The following is a 16,915-nucleotide window of genomic DNA, read 5'->3' as shown; positions in this document are numbered from 1 at the left end:
ACAAAAATGATCATGTATTTCGTGTAGAAAATAGTGCTTGGCCCTTTGGTAGATTCTAGGTGTATCAATCAGCCCTGTGAGTTGGCCTTGATGATTGCTTTTGTATTACAGATTGCTGTGGTTTGAATGTGGTCCCCAAAGTTCATGTGTTGGAAACTTAATCCCCTGGGCACAGTGTTGATAGGTAAGACCTTTAAGAGGTCGTTAACGTTGTAAGGGCTGTGCCCTCTTGAATGGATATGTCATTGCAGAGAGAGGATGTGTGGTAAAATTTTGTTCAGATCCTCTCTTGCTGTCTCTTGTTTGGGTGCTTGCCATGTGATGCCTTCTGTCATGTTATGGTGCATCAAGAAGGCCCACAGTAGCATATATACCTAAATAAAATAAATAAAATTTAAAAAAAAGAAGGCCCACAGCAGATGCAGCCCCTCTATCTTGGACTTCCCAGGCTCCAGAACTGGGAGCCAAATAAACTTTGTGTACAAATTACCAAGTCTGATATTCTGCTAACAGCAGCACAAAACAGACCAAGACACAGATGAAGAAACAGACTTATAGTGTTAACTTGCTGAAAGTCCCTGGCTGGTAAGTGGATTCGAATCTAGCAGTCTTAATCCAAAGCCCGGGCTCCTAACCTCTAGTTATAGGAGGCTTACTGACTTCACTGTGATTCTGTAATTTTATTCCAGACTATCTGTGTACCTTCATAGACTTGGACAGGATTAAAACCCTGGAACTCCTGTCTATGTATAAAATGAAGTATTGTGGAGCATTTACTGTGTGCCACGTGTTGTACTGGGTGCTTTACATAAATTATCTTACTTAATATGAATCAAGATGCTATCAGATAGTATATTTGACAGGAGAAGCTCGTTATGCTAAAGTAATCATCAGTTCCAAAATTGTCGTGACTTAACAGATTTATTTCTGAGTAGAATCAGTAGTACGAGGAGAGAACATTGAGGCACCAATAATATGGAAATGTCATCGTTGCCTGAAGGATCTTTTCTATTTATGGAACATAGTGACCTGTATGATACGTCAGTCATAGAGTCTGAAACTAAAGCATCGCTGCTTCATGGATATATGTATTTAAAAAAATCCTGATTACTTTGAATGACTTCTTGGTACATTATATATTTTAGAAGTATGTCCCATCTTAGAAGAATTTAGTGTGTGTACAAACAACTTTGTTATAGAAGCATCAGATTGTTAGCCTAACCTTTCAAGGTTATGCTTGACCAGCAAAGGGAAGGATGAAAAGGAGAAACAATATTAGGCTAAAGAGAGGAAGGCAAGGAGAGAGAAGAGTTCCAGATGGACACTGAAGTGTTTGAGATCCACATTGTACCAGGTAAGGATTCCAGGGACCTTTTATGATTCTTGAATGCAAATGGATGGCTAAACTAAGGCTTATAATGTCTATGATAGGTTCTATTGAAGCAAAAATTCACGTACATATGTTGCATTACCCAGCCCCTGGGCAAAGGCTTGTAATAACAAAACAGTTAATTAGTACCACTCTATCTTTATAATTTTTGTTATCCTTATTAATAACCTCCTTAACAGATTTCTATTTAGATGTGGTTTGGTTCTTCCAAATACCACAGTTTGGAGGCCATGAATGTGTTCAGTATATAAATTTTACTAAAACCAAATGGACTGACAGCTGAAGCTATTAAAATAAACCCAGGTGCTATTTCTGTTGAATGAAAAATTAAGTTTAAAATAAAATGCAGCTTCTAGGTACATCAGCCACTAGGAGAATCCTTTATCAGTTTTGTTAAAATAAAAATCAGTCATTGTGAGAAATCAAGAGAGAGCTTTTTTAATCAGAAAGTGCATCACACAAAAATAATTTATTTATCTCTCCTGGTGGGTAGAACATTATGAATCATTTATTGAAACTTAAATTGATTCTTTACATGTATTAATTTTAATAAACAAATTTATAGCAACTAAAATGGTAATGTACCCTATTATGAGATCGATTGCTGAGAAAAATGGAGCATGGGGTTATAATGTTATAGCCTTCCAGATAGCTCTCAGATTAAAAACTTGCTCTTTTATTTAATGAGCTATTAATATTAACAGGTTCTGCTGCTTATTGCATCATTCAGGCATGGATAAACATTCCCTTTGAAGAATATATTATAAAAATTATCCATTTGGAAACTTGGTAGAAACTTTCTGGTTGTAAGATTTTTTGAATCTGTATTTCTGTCATTTGTTAGAGATTGAAAGGTGAATGTTTCCCTCTGTGATAGACCTTTGAACAAAATTCATAATTTCACTGCCTGGGAGAAAAATTATTTTAGACAATATAAGATTGATCCTTTGATTTATTCAACAAATATTCTTAACACTAGGATACTATGGTACATTAGTATTTGATAAGGAAAGTAGATAGTAAGCAAAAATATTTTACAGATAGATGAGGTGGTAATACATATTGTAGACTAAAAGAAATAAAATTGATTAAGTGGTATATGGAGTAGGTTGAGAAGTTACAGTTTTATCTTCAGTGGTTAGGGCTTCTCTGATAAGATACAGTTGTGTCCTTATTTTGAAGATGGTGAAACTGGAACTTTGAGAGGTCTTTTTTTCAAACAGGTCTGATTCAGATTGAGAATTGTTTGACTACAGACTGTGTCCTCAAAAGAATCATGCTTTAATTAGGAACCAGCAAATGAGAACTGTCTTTTACCTTTAGATTTGGCTTTGGGCATCTAACACAATAACCTACCAATTTTAGCCCCCCTAATCCTCATGTCATTAGTAACAGGTATAATTATGAATCTCCAATGATATCTGTGTTCTTACCTTTGGAACCTGTGAATATGGCATGTTCCAAGGCAAGGAGGAAGTAAGATTGCTGTCAGGTAACTCTTAAGATAGATTGTCCTGGATTATCTGGGCAAGATAATCCTCAGGGTAACAGTGAGGATCTTTACAGATGATAGAGAGAAACAGGAGAACAGTTCATATGATGTGGGAAGACCTGGCTTGCCTTTGTTGGCTTTGAAGGTGGAGGGAGGGTCCATAGCCAAGGCCAAGGTGGGCAGGTGGCCTTCCAGAACCTGGAAAAGGTAAGAAATGGTTTCTCTTCTAAAGCTTCTGGAGGAGTATTACATAGCTGACATCCTGATGTTAGCCTCAGGTGGTCTTGTTAGACCAGCAACTGCAGAATTGTAAGATAACAAATTTGTGTTTTTTCAAGCCACTAAGTTTGTGGTCAGTAATAGGAATCCAATGCAGTAAGTAATTTGATTGGCTGACCTTGTCCTCTTAGCACTTTCATTTGGCTTTATTTCTTAGAATTTGGGAAGTCAAATATATCAAAGCAAAGGAAAACAAGAGAAAATGATTGTAATGAAACTGGTAACCTTGTGGGGGAGCTATATTTATAAAAACATGCATGTCTTTTCTGATGACTATTTATTGATGTTGTTTAAATGATGATCTCACTGACAATTAGTGTCTGATTCTGCGCTGTAGATGTTTTAAGACATTCTCTACAGGTTCAAGAAATCCTGTACACATCTAAATAGCATGGAGGACTCTTTTCTTCCATGAGCTGTTTGATTTTTAGTGCAAGTGGCTTTAAAGACAGATATTCCCAGACATCTGTGTCATCTCATTTCTTGCATTAAAATATGACTGTTTTCTTCAAAGACCTCAGTGGATTAAATAAATCTCTCAGAATAGTATCACAGAAAGACAGGAGTGAGGAAACTTCTGATAGAGCTTAAGGTTTTAGTCTGTGGTCATTTTTTCCTTAACCAGGGATCGGGCAGTTTTGAGGCATTTTGTCTAAGACTATTTTTAGTCTTTGCAAGAGTCCAGGATAGGCTCCAGGCTTAGTAAATAGACTAGTGTAATAGTCTCTTTCCCCTTGCATATAACAAGGTTCACACTTAGATATGTTTGAAAACTTTATTTACTTATTGGTGCTAGGGATGGAAACCAGGGTTTTGTACATTCTAGGCAAGCACTTTATCTCTGAGCTACACTTGAGCTGAAAACATTCTTTTTAATGATGCAATAGAATCAAAGGCAACATGTCTTCATTTTTTGTAAGAAGTTTAAAACAAAGAGGTAATTAGATTAGAAGTGTTACTGTTTGTTCAATTTTGTGTTCTCGTAGTGTGATAGGAAATTAGTTTAGAAGGAAGGATATGAGTTCTGCAGTTTAAACTTTGGTCTATAACACATATAATAGTAATATTTTGGGGAACTGACATTCAGTGAATATTACCAGACACTGTGCTTTGTGCTTTGTGAACATTTGTTACATTTAATTCTTATAGCAATTCCCAGAAATACATATTATTTTCCTTTTCATAAAAAGTGAGGTAACTCAGGCTTTAAGTAACTAGCTTAGTATATATAGGCTGCATGTGGTACAAATTGCATGTGGCATAGGAAAACATTATTTGAGTTAATTTTATGACTGGTACTTAGTTATTCACTTCATTTAATTTTTTACTATCTAAGTAGGTATTTGAATAATTTTTGCTTCCTTCTTTGCCTATCTCTGCTTTTCACCCTTTTTCCCTTCCTCTTTCTTTTTAAAAAAATGACATTAGTGAACTTTATCAAAATATTTGATATTCCTTATTTCTTATCTCTATTACAACATCTCCTGATTTTTTTCCTATTATTTTGAATGCTTTCTTGAAAAATGTGTTTCAGCATAGGAATCTGGGCAATGACTCTTCTTGAGCTCTGGTGAAGTGCCCTTTGCGGTACTTCATGGGGCAGTAGCCCTAGGAAGAAGTCAGAATAGAAGCTGGAGGAGTGAATGTAGCTGGTCATTCTCACCTCTTGTGAGAGCTGGGTGCTGCTGCCCATTGTGCTAGTGAATGAAGCAGCAGAACCTCCCCGAGAAACTTGTGGAAAGATAAGCACAGCATCTAGCCAGCTGACCTTGCACCCGGCCCCCACTGCCGCCTTTTCCCTGGATGCAAGCTCCCTGTTCCTCTTTCTGGGTGGTTTCATTTACCTTCAGAGTTTCTCACTTGGGGATGTGGAGTTTGAAATCTCTTTGTTATCATTTTTATCCTGTCTTCAGGGCTGATTTGCAGGGAGGAAGCTCGAAGCTCAGGGTAGCTGTCTTGGCAGAACTGTGTTTTGTTCTTTCATTACTCATATCATCTTCAAATAAGACCATACAACAGTGATCTATTTATTATCTTTTCTGTTTTCTTGTCTTTTGACGTGGCTAAAATTTCTAAATTGGTTTTGAAAGAAGTGAAAGTGATAGTTGGCACCTCTGGGTTGTTTTCTGTGGATGATGGGAATGCTTTCTCTTACTTCATTAAGTATCATATCTTGTTGGCTTTTGATTTCAAATTGCATTCCCAGCTCTTAATTCTAGGCTCTTTGAGAAGGAAACCTTTTTTTTTTTTAACTTATTAAAAGCTTGGTTTTTTTTCAGAAGCAAGTGTTTCTGAAAGTGTTTATAAATGTTGCCTGAGTCTCTGTCACGTTGCCTTATGATTTTTGTTTTTTGAACTATCAAATGATAATGTCAGATAGTTTAATATCTAGTGTTTTCATTTCTACAATACTTGATCTTAAATGTTTCCTATTAATATAGGTTCAGTTTTATTTTTGTGAGAGTCTATGTAAAGCATTTACATTTAAATTTTTACATGAGATGATTGAACCATAAGTGTTCAGGAAATGTGTGCTTCTTTCCTTTGGTGTACTCCAAGAGTTGTGATATTAGGGTTATACCAAATTTTCCAAAATGAATTGAGAAGTTTTTATATGACCCTGTTATGGGACAGTTTAAGTAACTTAGAGATTTTGTGTTCTTTGAAGGTTTTTAATAGAACTGTTATCTAACACAGTCTGGGCAGGTTCCTTACTGTAGGAGACAGGTAGTACTCTGATGACTGTCATTTTTCTCAGTTCATTCTGTGATTATCTTACTTGATTTGATTTGAAAAAGTACTGTTAGTCAAATTTCTATTACTGTGACAAAATACTTGAGATAATCAGTTTGTAAGCAGGAACATTTTATTTTGGCTCATGATTTCACAGGTTTCAGCCCATGATTGCTCAACTCTGTTGCTTTTGTGCCTGTGATGGCATAGTATATCATAGTGGGAGCATGTGGCAGAGTGAGCTTGTTCATCTCATGGCAGCTGGAAGCATAAAGAGGGGGACGAGAAGGGGCCAGGGTGACAATATCCCCTTTAAAGGTACACTCCCAGTGATCTAACTTCCTTCCGTTAGTCCTCTCTCTAAAAGGTTCCACAAACTCCTAAAGCACCACAGATTGGCAACCAAGCCACATGGCCTTTGGGGAACATTCAGGATCCAAATTATAGCAAGTACTAATGCTTGGAGACTTACTAATGTTTCTGTTATCTGGTTTATTAATTTACTTTTGCTTTTACCTTTATTATCTCTGCAGTGCCCACCTTACTGCCATCAGAGTTCCATTAATTTTGAAGCTCTTAAGATTGGAAACCTAGGCCATAGATAATGCAGTGTCCAGTTCGTGTAGGGTTTAGAGTCTCTAATTGATGAAGAAAGTTGTAGAAAAGTGGTGGTCAGGGCTAAAAGGTACCAGGGTATGGAGATAAAGGGGGCAGAGGCTGAAGGCATAGTTCCTACTTCCTGGAGAATAGGCCTTAAAGGGTAGAATGGGTGTCTTCTGGTAGAATTGAGCAGGCTCCAAGTGTAGACACAGAGGGTTGGTAGGTTGGCTAGAAAGCAGCTGTCTTTTGTTCATGTAGTTTGTTTTCTTAAAACAAATCAGAGTGTGCAATGAATTCACACTCAACAAATGCATCACTTTCTCCTTGATTTGTTTGGCAGTGCTTTAATTTTTATCACTATTGTAAGTTTTTGCCTATTTCTGTTTCTTCATGAAAAGTACTGAGAAATTCTAGAAGACTTTGGTGGGAGTGTCTAACAAGGTACTTCTTTGCACTTGATATATGGAATGTGCAGTCAGACTTGCTTGAGAAGTATTTAAATCTCCTCTAAATAATTTCAAGAACTCTAATATTTTTCTTTTTCATATAACATTTTACAGATTAGAAAAAAATGTAACTTTTTTTCCTGAAGTTTGAGTTTGCAGGACTTCTATTTGCTTCTTCTACTGGAAGATGCTAGAGTTTCATTTTTGTAAATTTATCTATAGTTCCAATTTACATTACCCTTAGAATAGCCACCTGCTTCTGTTTGGTGCCTCCACCTTCTCACCCCTCTTCTTGCAGTTCCTTTGGTTGACAGTCTCTGATTTGGAGTGTGGAAATCTAAATGAGAATGTCTTAGAAAAAAGCTGCTTACTAAACTCACTGTGCTGTTACAACAGACGTTTGTTTTCACTGGTCTTTATTAGGTACCCACAGTTTTGTTAGGTGAAGTTCAGAACAATGAAAAGGCATAAACCCTGCTTCTAAGGATCTTGTGATCACCAAGGGATATTGGGAAGAAAGGAAAAGAGGGTTATGTTGGCTTTAGTGGCGGAAATTGTCCACCTGAATGGCATATCTTGAAGATTCGTGAGGTTATTCCATATGGCTGGAAGGAAATGAAAAGCTTATTTGCTTTTCTGATTTTTTTCCCTCCTCTATATATTCTTATCGCTTTCCCAATATAAAATAAATGATGAGAGTTGATCTTGTTTATGGTATGTGGCTTAGGGCATGGGAACCTTCACCTTATTTTTTCCTCCTTGAATTGAACATGAAATTCTGATACTACAGGGCAAAGGAGAGACCAGGGTTTATGAAGACTGCATATCTTGTGAATCTTAAGTAGAGCTCTTCAATTATTACAGGCTCAACTTTTTCTCACTTTTCGGGTCCATGTGTTATGGTAAGGAAAGCAGCTCTGAGAGATAAGAATCATAGTTCACCCGATAAAAAGTTTTGAAGAAGATGTTGAAAAATACCTTTGAAAGTAGAAGCATTTATTTTTATAACACATATGATGTATTTGTTTTAGAAAATTTAGGAAATATTGGCTATAGCTCAGAATAGTGAATTTTTATTTGTTGTTGTCCTCTCTGTCTCCTTTAATGGTCCCTGTGATGTGTGTCCTATTATTATCATCCCTGTTCTACAGGTAAAGAACCTGAAGCATAGAGAGGTTACTGTTTTGGTGTTTATTATTCTAATTTCCTGCATGTATACACATAGATTTCTTTAGTAGAATTTGGATTATGCAAAACAGGTTTGTGACCTATTTTTCACCTAACAAGACATTATGAAAACTCTTCCCTTTGCTATTAAATTATCCTTGGAAATAAGTTTTAATGTCTGTGTAATATTTTGTGAAGTTTATTTAACTCAAAGTTTCTAATTTTAGCACTATTGGCCTTTGGGCTGGATAATTTTGTATTCTAGGTCTTGTGTGTCATAGGTTGTTTAGCTTCATAATTGACCTCCATTCGTTGCACCTTTTCTCCACCCCCCCACCCAGTTGTGACAACAAAAATAACTCTGGATGTTGTCAAATAAGCAATGTAAATGTTCTGGGGGACAGAATCACCTCCAGTTGAGAACCATTTAGACATATGTATTTTACACTTTAAAAAATAATATGTAGATATAAGTAAATTCATGGTGAATTTTCTATTGGAAAAAGTAGACTTGTGCCATTCAGATTACATTTATCAGCTAATTTAGCTACTTTCTTAATAATATGTTTTTCCATAATAGCAATATTGTTTGAAAGTTGAAAGTTTAACAACATAATTTACATTCATATAAGAATGTAATTGCTTATCTGTCAGCAGTCTGATGGAATGGTATCCTGGGAGCTTTGACCACAGTTGTTTGATTGTAGATGAGTTCCATTATCTCCATGTCACTTTCCTAAAAAGTTTGGTCATTGAGGCAGCTATAATACCTTGTGTTATTAATGGAAACCAAAAGTTACTCTTTCAGCTTGTTTATGTAGTTTTCTTGATATGTTTTGACACTTTAGAAGGATTTATAAAGCTGTCTTTCCTAGCAGATACTCATCTTTTTGTATAAATAAAATGTCCTTTCTGTAATAGAACTATAGCATACAATAATTAATAGTCACAATTGCCCCTTTAAGGAAGAAGCATTCATTCTTTGTGTTTGGTGGTGGGTGGTGATTTAGACAATGAAAAACTAGTTGAAGTCATTAGTCCTCAAATTATTTTGAACCTGACCTTCAGTGTTGTTTTCCGCATCTTGCACCCCCCTTCCCCAGTCATGGATCATTTTTACCTTTTTTTTTTCCCTCCCACCATGGATATCTTAACCTCTCTGACTATGGGATATACTTGGAGATGTCCTATATTATGCATATACATTAAATGGTAACATTATAATTTTAAATGTGTATGTATATCCAATGTGTAGTTTTTGTCTAATTTGCCTTTGTTGATAATATCCTATGGTAGTGATTAGATCTGTTGTTTACAATGTTGTTGGTTGTGGTTTCAAGATTCAGATTGTGTTTTGACTGACATATAGCATTAATTTCAACTATGCATTAAAAAACTTTCTTATTTGTATGTTGCACCAACTGGTTTTATTTTTCTGTTCTTCTTTGGTTTTCTCTAACAAATAGTAACTGAAAAGAAATGTTAGTATGTCATGGGGCTTTTGGGATGTGAATAATTTGTAAAGAGAATATTTTAAAATGCCAGTTTTCTTTTTTTTAAATTTTTTTTTATTGGTTGTTCAAAACATTACAAAGCTCATGACATATCATCTTCCATACATTTGATTCAAGTGGGTTATGAACTCCCATTTTTCACCCCAAATACAAGTTGCAGAATCACATCGGTTACACATCCACATTTTTACATAATACCATATTAATGACTGTTGTATTCTGCTAAAATGCCAGTTTTCTAAAATTCAAATGTTCTGATAGTGGATTTTGATGGCTATTTTTATATATTAAACTTATAAGGTTGACTACCAATTTTGAGTATTTCATTCTCCTTAAGGTAATTACAGTTCTAGAGAGAATGTCCTAGAGGAAGAAAGCCTTTATTTTATACCTTCATACCCATGGTTGATTATTGATTTGCTTTTTATTAACACTTGGTTTTTTTTTTTTTTTTTTCCCCTTTTACTGAGGAAGTTCAAACTGCACGAGTGCTTTTTTTTTCCCCCCCCAAACAATGAGAATTTCTTTTGAGGATGTTAGTGTTTCCCTATTGTATCTAGCTTTAAAAATATTGGATATTTATTAAAAGGATTTGCCCCTAGTTAGATGTAGTTGATGACATGAAACCAAGTAAACTATTCATCTGATTAAAATTCCTGGTGGTTCAGCTGAGGTCTTTCTCCAAGGGGAAGCTGGTTTGGGAAAGGCCATCTCAGTGTAGTGAGATTGCCAATTGTCTTTGCGGTGCTCGACTGATGGTGTTTCCACTGTCTTAATGTGGGCTTTGTAGGACATCTTACTCTTTCCTTCAGTGCATTTGTATCATTTTATTTTGTCAAAATATGACTGAATTTTATTGAAAAAGTAGTATCCAGAAATAAACATTTAATTTCGACATAAATAGGAATAATAAAAAATGTAATGACCTTTGTTTTAACCTCTAGATTTCATATGCCATATGTTTTTTACAAGTAAAACTCAAGTCTTTATTTGAACTATGAACAGTGTTATTAGGTCCGGTAAATTGTACTAATGTGTGAAAGAAAGGTATTGGTAAAATTAAAACAAAACGAAAAATGTAGAATCCGTTGGTTATAAACACTAAAAAAGAAAAGAGACCTTTTTTTGGCACACAAACTTAAAATTACTAGGTGAAAAGCAAAATACAGTATTCTTTTTCATATACAAGTCCATGTTATGTAGCAAGACTTTTCCTCCATGAAAATTTACCCTGTGGGAACAAATTAACAACAGTAACAAATTGCTGAGCAGTTTTTCAGACAGAAATCTTTAATTGTTTTAATTTGTTAACCTCCAAAGTAATTTTCCCCCCTATAAGTTCAAAACTCAGTAAGAGTGACAGTGATATGACATTTATTTTCAGATAGTGTTCTAGAACTTCATAGGAAGGTTTAAAGGATTTGTCTTTAATTAAAAGTGCTATAAACTTAGTAAAAATCCATGTTAGTTGAGGAATTGATTCTTTTTAAAGGAAAGCTGCAAATTTTTCTTGTATGGGTAAATGTCACTCTGTTCATATCTTTGCTTAGCTGCAAGTCAGGACTTGTTCTTTTCCACTAGGTTGTCATAGTAACGCAGTTAACTGTCATCTCAACTCAGACTGTTGATGGTTTTATTTGTAGGTTTGTAAGATTATTAAAATTTAACAAAAATTATTGATTTGCTTTTTATTAACACTGGGTTGTTTACCATGGAAGTTCAACTGCATGAAGGCCTTATTTCTGTTTAAAACTTTTTTAAAAAAATGAAAGTGAAACTCTATTAAATCTACTTAATTTAAAATTTTTATTTTATTGAAAATGTGGTATATAGGGTGGTGTAGCAGAATAACCTCTGTGAATTGTATTTTTGAATCACTTTGTTTTCTTTGTTTACAGCAAGGAGGGAAAAAAAAAACTTTAAAAATTCACCTTTAGCCTGCTTTTAACTTAACATAAAGATACCTGTCAGAAAAGCATGAAATGGTACATCAAGTGCCTAATATTAGAGTTTTCATTTTATTTATGGTTTTTGAAACCTTGCAAGAATGCTTCAGTGAACTGTGTCGTGAAAGTATTTATTTTTGTATATTTATGTGAGAGAAATTATTTAGTTTTCACTTATAAATAAGACAGGCAAACCTTATTTACAGTAACTTTATCTAATGGTCCGTGGATGAGTGCTTTTATGCAAAAAAGTCAAGAGGCTAGAATTAACTTTTCACATTGGATGCACATTTGATGTCCAGACTTGAGCAACATGTGGCACCTTATTATAAAGACTAACATTTAGGATTCAATTTGTATTTAACACATTTGCTTCAGAATGCACACATCATCTGTGTCACATTTAATGTTAACTTTGTAATGATTTCTGTTTCTTCCTTGTAGACACATAAGTAGAAGTGTTTATTTGTTGCTTTTTGTTATTTTCCTTTTTCAGGTTGGTTTAGACTAGATTAATTAGCGCTTTCATATTTTATATTAAAAACAGAAGTTTGGAATGGGATAGCTACTTGGGTTGTGTAGATTATCATGGGGTATCTTTTTATCAAATGTGAAGATCCTTTGGATAACTGTGTTTATAATACTTCCCTTTTGTCTTTGATTGTGTATATCTGTTCCTAAATAAACAACTTTTGGCTTATATATATTTGTATTATATTTATGACAGCTTATCAGAACACATGGAATAATGATTTCTTTTTTGAAACAAGTTTGTTGTTCTTAACATTTGATTACTGTTCTTGTAGCTAAACTCTGTGATAGCTCCCAGTGATCTTCAGCTCCTGTTATTCATGTCCTTGTGTCCTTCCCTCTCATACTGAATCATGGCTGACCTATATGATCAATAGAATAGTGTAGAAATGACAGTACATACCCTCTGAAGCTAGGCCATATCAAACACAAGACTTTCATTTTGTTCTTTGGGTCCACTCACTGGGATAGAAGCTGCCTGTCATGTTCTGATGACATTCAGGCAGACCTACTGAGAAGCCTGTAAGCAAGGAGCTGAGAAGCCTTGTTCTAACAGTCAGTGCCATTTTGCCAGACATTTAAGTGAGCCATCTTGGAAACAGATACTCTAACTTCAGTCAGGTCCTCCTGTGATTGTTGCCTCAGCTGACGTCTTGCCTGCAACCTTTTTTTTTTTTTTTTTTGGCCTTTTAACATTTTTTTTTTATTGTTGGTTGTTCAAAACATTACATAGTTCTTGATATATCATCTTTCACACTTTGCTTCAAGTGGGTTATGAACTCCCATTTTTAGCCCATATACAGATTGCAGAATCACATCAATTACACATCCATTGATTTACATATTGCCATACTAGTGTCTGTTGTGTTCTGCTGCCTTTCCTATCCTCTACTATCCCCCCTCCCCTCCCCTCCCCACCCCTCTTCTCTCTCTACCCCCTCTGTTGACCTTCATTTCTCCCCCTTGTATTATTTTTCCCTTTCCCCTCATTTCCTCTTGTATGTTCTTTTGTATAACCCTGAGGGTCTCCTTCCATTTCCATGCAATTTCCCTTTTCTCTCCCTTTCCCTCCCACCTCTCATCTCTGTTTAATGTTAATCTTCTTCTCATGCTCTTCGTCCCTACTCTGTTCTTAGTTACTCTCCTTATATCAAAGGAGACATTTGGCATTTGCTTTTTAGGGATTGGCTAGCTTCACTTAGCATAATCTGCTCTAGTGCCATCCATTTCCCTGCAAATTCTATGATTTTGTCATTTTTTAATGCAGAGTAATACTCCATTGTGTATAAATGCCACATTTTTTAAATCCATTCGTCTATTGAAGGGCATCTGGGTTGGTTCCAAAGTCTTGCTATTGTGAATTGAGCTGCTATGAACATCGATGTAGCAGTGTCCCTGTAGCATGCTCTTTTTAGGTCTTTAGGGAATAGACCAAGAAGGGGAATAGCTGGGTCAAATGGTGGCTCCATTCCCAGCTTTCCAAGAAATCTCCATACTGCTTTCCAAATTGGCTGCACCAATTTGCAGTCCCACCAGCAATGTACAAGTGTACCCTTTTCCCCACATCCTCGCCAGCACTTGTTGTTGTTTGACTTCATAATGGCTGCCAATCTTACTGGAGTGAGATGGTATCTTAGGGTGGTTTTGATTTGCATTTCTCTGACTGCTAGAGATGGTGAGCATTTTTTCATGTACTTGTTGATTGATTTTATGTCCTCCTCTGAGAAGTGTCTGTTCAGGTCCTTGGCCCATTTGTTGATTGGGTTGTTAGTTATCTTATTGTCTAATTTTTGGAGTTCTTTGTATACTCTGGATATTAGGGCTCTGTCTGAAGTGTGAGGAGTAAAGATTTGTTCCCAGGATGTAGGCTCTCTATTTACCTCTCTTATTGTTTCTTTAGCTGAGAAAAAACTTTTTAGTTTGAGTAAGTCCCATTTGTTGATTCTAGTTATTAACTTTTGTGCTATGGGTGTCCTATTGAGGAATTTGGAGCCCGACCCCACAGTATGTAGATCGTAGCCAACTTTTTCTTCTATCAGACGGCGTGTCTCTGATTTGATATCAAGCTCCTTGATCCATTTTGAATTCACTTTTGTGCATGGCGAGAGAAAGGGATTCAGTTTCATTTTGTTGCATATGCAACCTTTAGACAGATCTTGAGAGGACCAACCACCTAAGCCACTGCTGAATTGCTTGCCCATAGAAACTGTAAAAGAATACATATTTATTACTGTTTTAAATCAGTAAGTTTTGGCATAAGTTGTGATGCAGTAATTGATAACTAATGCATCTGCTAAAGAAGCAATTTTAAAACATTTCTTACCAGTCAATTGTTTATAGTTGTAAGCATGGCAATTACAGAGGCTTTTGTTGTGTATAGAGTCATCTTTGTAGGAGACTGGGTAGTATGTTATATAAGGCATTGACTTAGTATTTATAACTGAATTTGGTTTTCGGCTTTGTCTCTATCCACTGTTTTGAGGAAATTAAAACTTATGGTAGTCAGTTTTTTTTTTTACTGAAACTCTGTCCATGGGATAATTCCACTTAACTTTATAGTGTTTTTTCCTCTTTGTGTCTTTCTTTCTTTCTTTCTTTCATTTGAGGATGAAATAGCTGATCTTAAACTTTTAGCATGATGCTTATTACCTATCCTTTCCAATTTTTAACAAATTAACCCCTTTCTAAGTAAAACTGCAGTTCTTTGCCACAGAGGTAAGGATTTCTGTGAGCATTGGAGTTTGCAGTTTCTCCCTAAGGTGTCATTTCTGTCTCATAATCTTCAATAGGCAGAGCAGTTATTACTCTAGAAGTCATTTTTCTTTTGCCTAATCTTTTTTTTTTTTTTAATCATGTGCTTTAGGTGTGATTTCTTTCATGTTTATCCTGTTTGGGGTTGCAGAGTCTCTTGAATTTGTTGGTGTATATCTTAGCAATTTGGAATATTCTCAGTTGATATATCTTTTAAGTGTTGCTCCTGCTCTTTGCCATTTTTCCTTATCCTTCTGAGACTATAATAAAAGTATATTATCAAATGATTATGTTTTTTAAAAGTCTTAATTATGTAATATGTTAGACAAATTACATGCATTATATACTCTTTCAGACAATAAATGTTTTTAAAGTATTAGACATTTTTTGTTGTGTTCCACATGTCTCTTTTATAGTATCTTTTTAAAAATCCATTTGTCCTCTGGACTTCCAAAGGAAAGGACAAATGGTTGGAAAATGCACTAAAGAATGTGTGACCCATGGAACACAACGAAAACGTTTAACATACCCTTTAAAACATTTATTGTCTAAAAGAGCTTTATTTTTATGTTTCTGTGTCACTAATCTTTTCTGATTTGCTAAACTTCCATTAAACTGGTTAGTGACTCTTAATTTCAGTTGTAAAATTTTCATTTCTCTTTTTAGAGATTACAGTTTTTGAAAATTTCTTTTTATCAGTTTTCTCATTTCTTCTGGTTTGTTTTTGTTTGTTTTGAACATACAATGACAAATACCCTTTTACTGCTAACTATAATATCTGGGTCTTACTCTTGGGTTTATTTATTTATTTATTTATTATCTCTCTCTCTCTCTTTTTTTTTAAACTTTAATTCTATGTAATGTGGTACTGAAGATCAAACCCAGTGCCTCACTGGTTGGGCAGGTGCTCTACTTTAGCCCTTTTGGGTTTATTTTTACATTGTGTTTTCTTCTTGATTTTTGGTTATTTGGTCCTGTCTTGTGGCATGCCTGGTAATTGAACCTTTGGAATTTTAAGTGAAAAACTGTAGAGGCATGCGTGTGTGTGTGTGTTTGTGTGTGTGTGTGTGTTTAAATCAAAGTGGAGTCTCTCTTTCCTTTAGTCTGTAGATACATCTGTAGATATGTTGGGAGTTATGTTCCCTGATTATAATCAGAGATTAAAGTAAGTCAGAGCTCCATGGATATTTTATTAAGTTTTAAGGTCCCCTAAGGACCAGGATTTCCAACAGTGAGTGTGTGGTATTTATGAGGACCATTTCCTGATGATTCCAGACCTCTAATTCGTGTCTTCTTAGTACATCAAAGCAAATGGTTTAGCTTTTTAGCTTCACACCCTATATAGCTTTAGAAAATAAAAGTTGTCTTATAGGGAAAAGTGACTATGTAACAATCTCAGTTTTCTCCCCTTCTCTTCCACTGGAATCATGGCCTCTCAAATCTCCAAACTTTTCTATGTATCGCATGAGCACCAAAAGATTTGCTGCTTTTCCTACCCCCAGCAGTGGCTATTTTCCTTGCCAGAGTTTGGGTTCATAGACCCTTTTCCTATACCCAGAATTGGTGAATGTTTCCAGGAAGATGGTGTCTATAGAATTCCAGCTCACCTCTCTGGTTTCTCCACCACCCTACAATCTTGACTCTTCTGGCAAGGTTGCCTCAGTAGGTTTTTGATTCCTGGAACAGTTAATATATATTTTATCAAGACTTTGTAGTTATTCTGGGTGGGAGCATTGATGTATCTCAAGGTACTTTAATAGCAGCTGCATAATGAATACTCTGCAGTTATTTTCAAAGTAAATATCAGTGAATAGATTACTTTCATGAATTTCTATTTAGTTTGGCTTTATGCTGTCATAGTTTTTGATATGTGAACATTTTTTTTGTTTGTCATTACTGAGGTAAAATTAATTTTTTTCTGGATCATTATTGTAATAATTTTTACCGCTATCCTTGATTTATTATCCATGGTCATTATAGTCAATATTGATTACTAAATTTATTCCTTAACTATGAGGATGAAGAGTATCTTATGATGCTGTACCAAACAGTAAGCTTGAAAATAG

The 16,915-nt window shown here is 35.2% G+C and overlaps 1 protein-coding gene across 1 annotated transcript in view; it reads left to right on the top strand.

Moving 5' to 3' along the window:
• Positions 1-16,915, top strand: part of Vps41 (VPS41 subunit of HOPS complex) — a 167,315-nt gene that overhangs the window by 23,378 nt on the left and 127,022 nt on the right. The gene's annotated exons all lie outside the window — the stretch shown is intronic.

Source organism: Marmota monax, unplaced genomic scaffold (assembly GCF_021218885.2).
Source record: "Marmota monax isolate L192 unplaced genomic scaffold, Marmota_monax_Labrador192_F-V1.1 WCK01_AAM20220418_F8-fsc00107, whole genome shotgun sequence".
NCBI lineage: Eukaryota > Metazoa > Chordata > Mammalia > Rodentia > Sciuridae > Marmota > Marmota monax.
The sequence above is the reverse complement of the archived record's forward strand: the minus strand, read 5'-3'. Positions and strand labels throughout refer to the sequence as shown.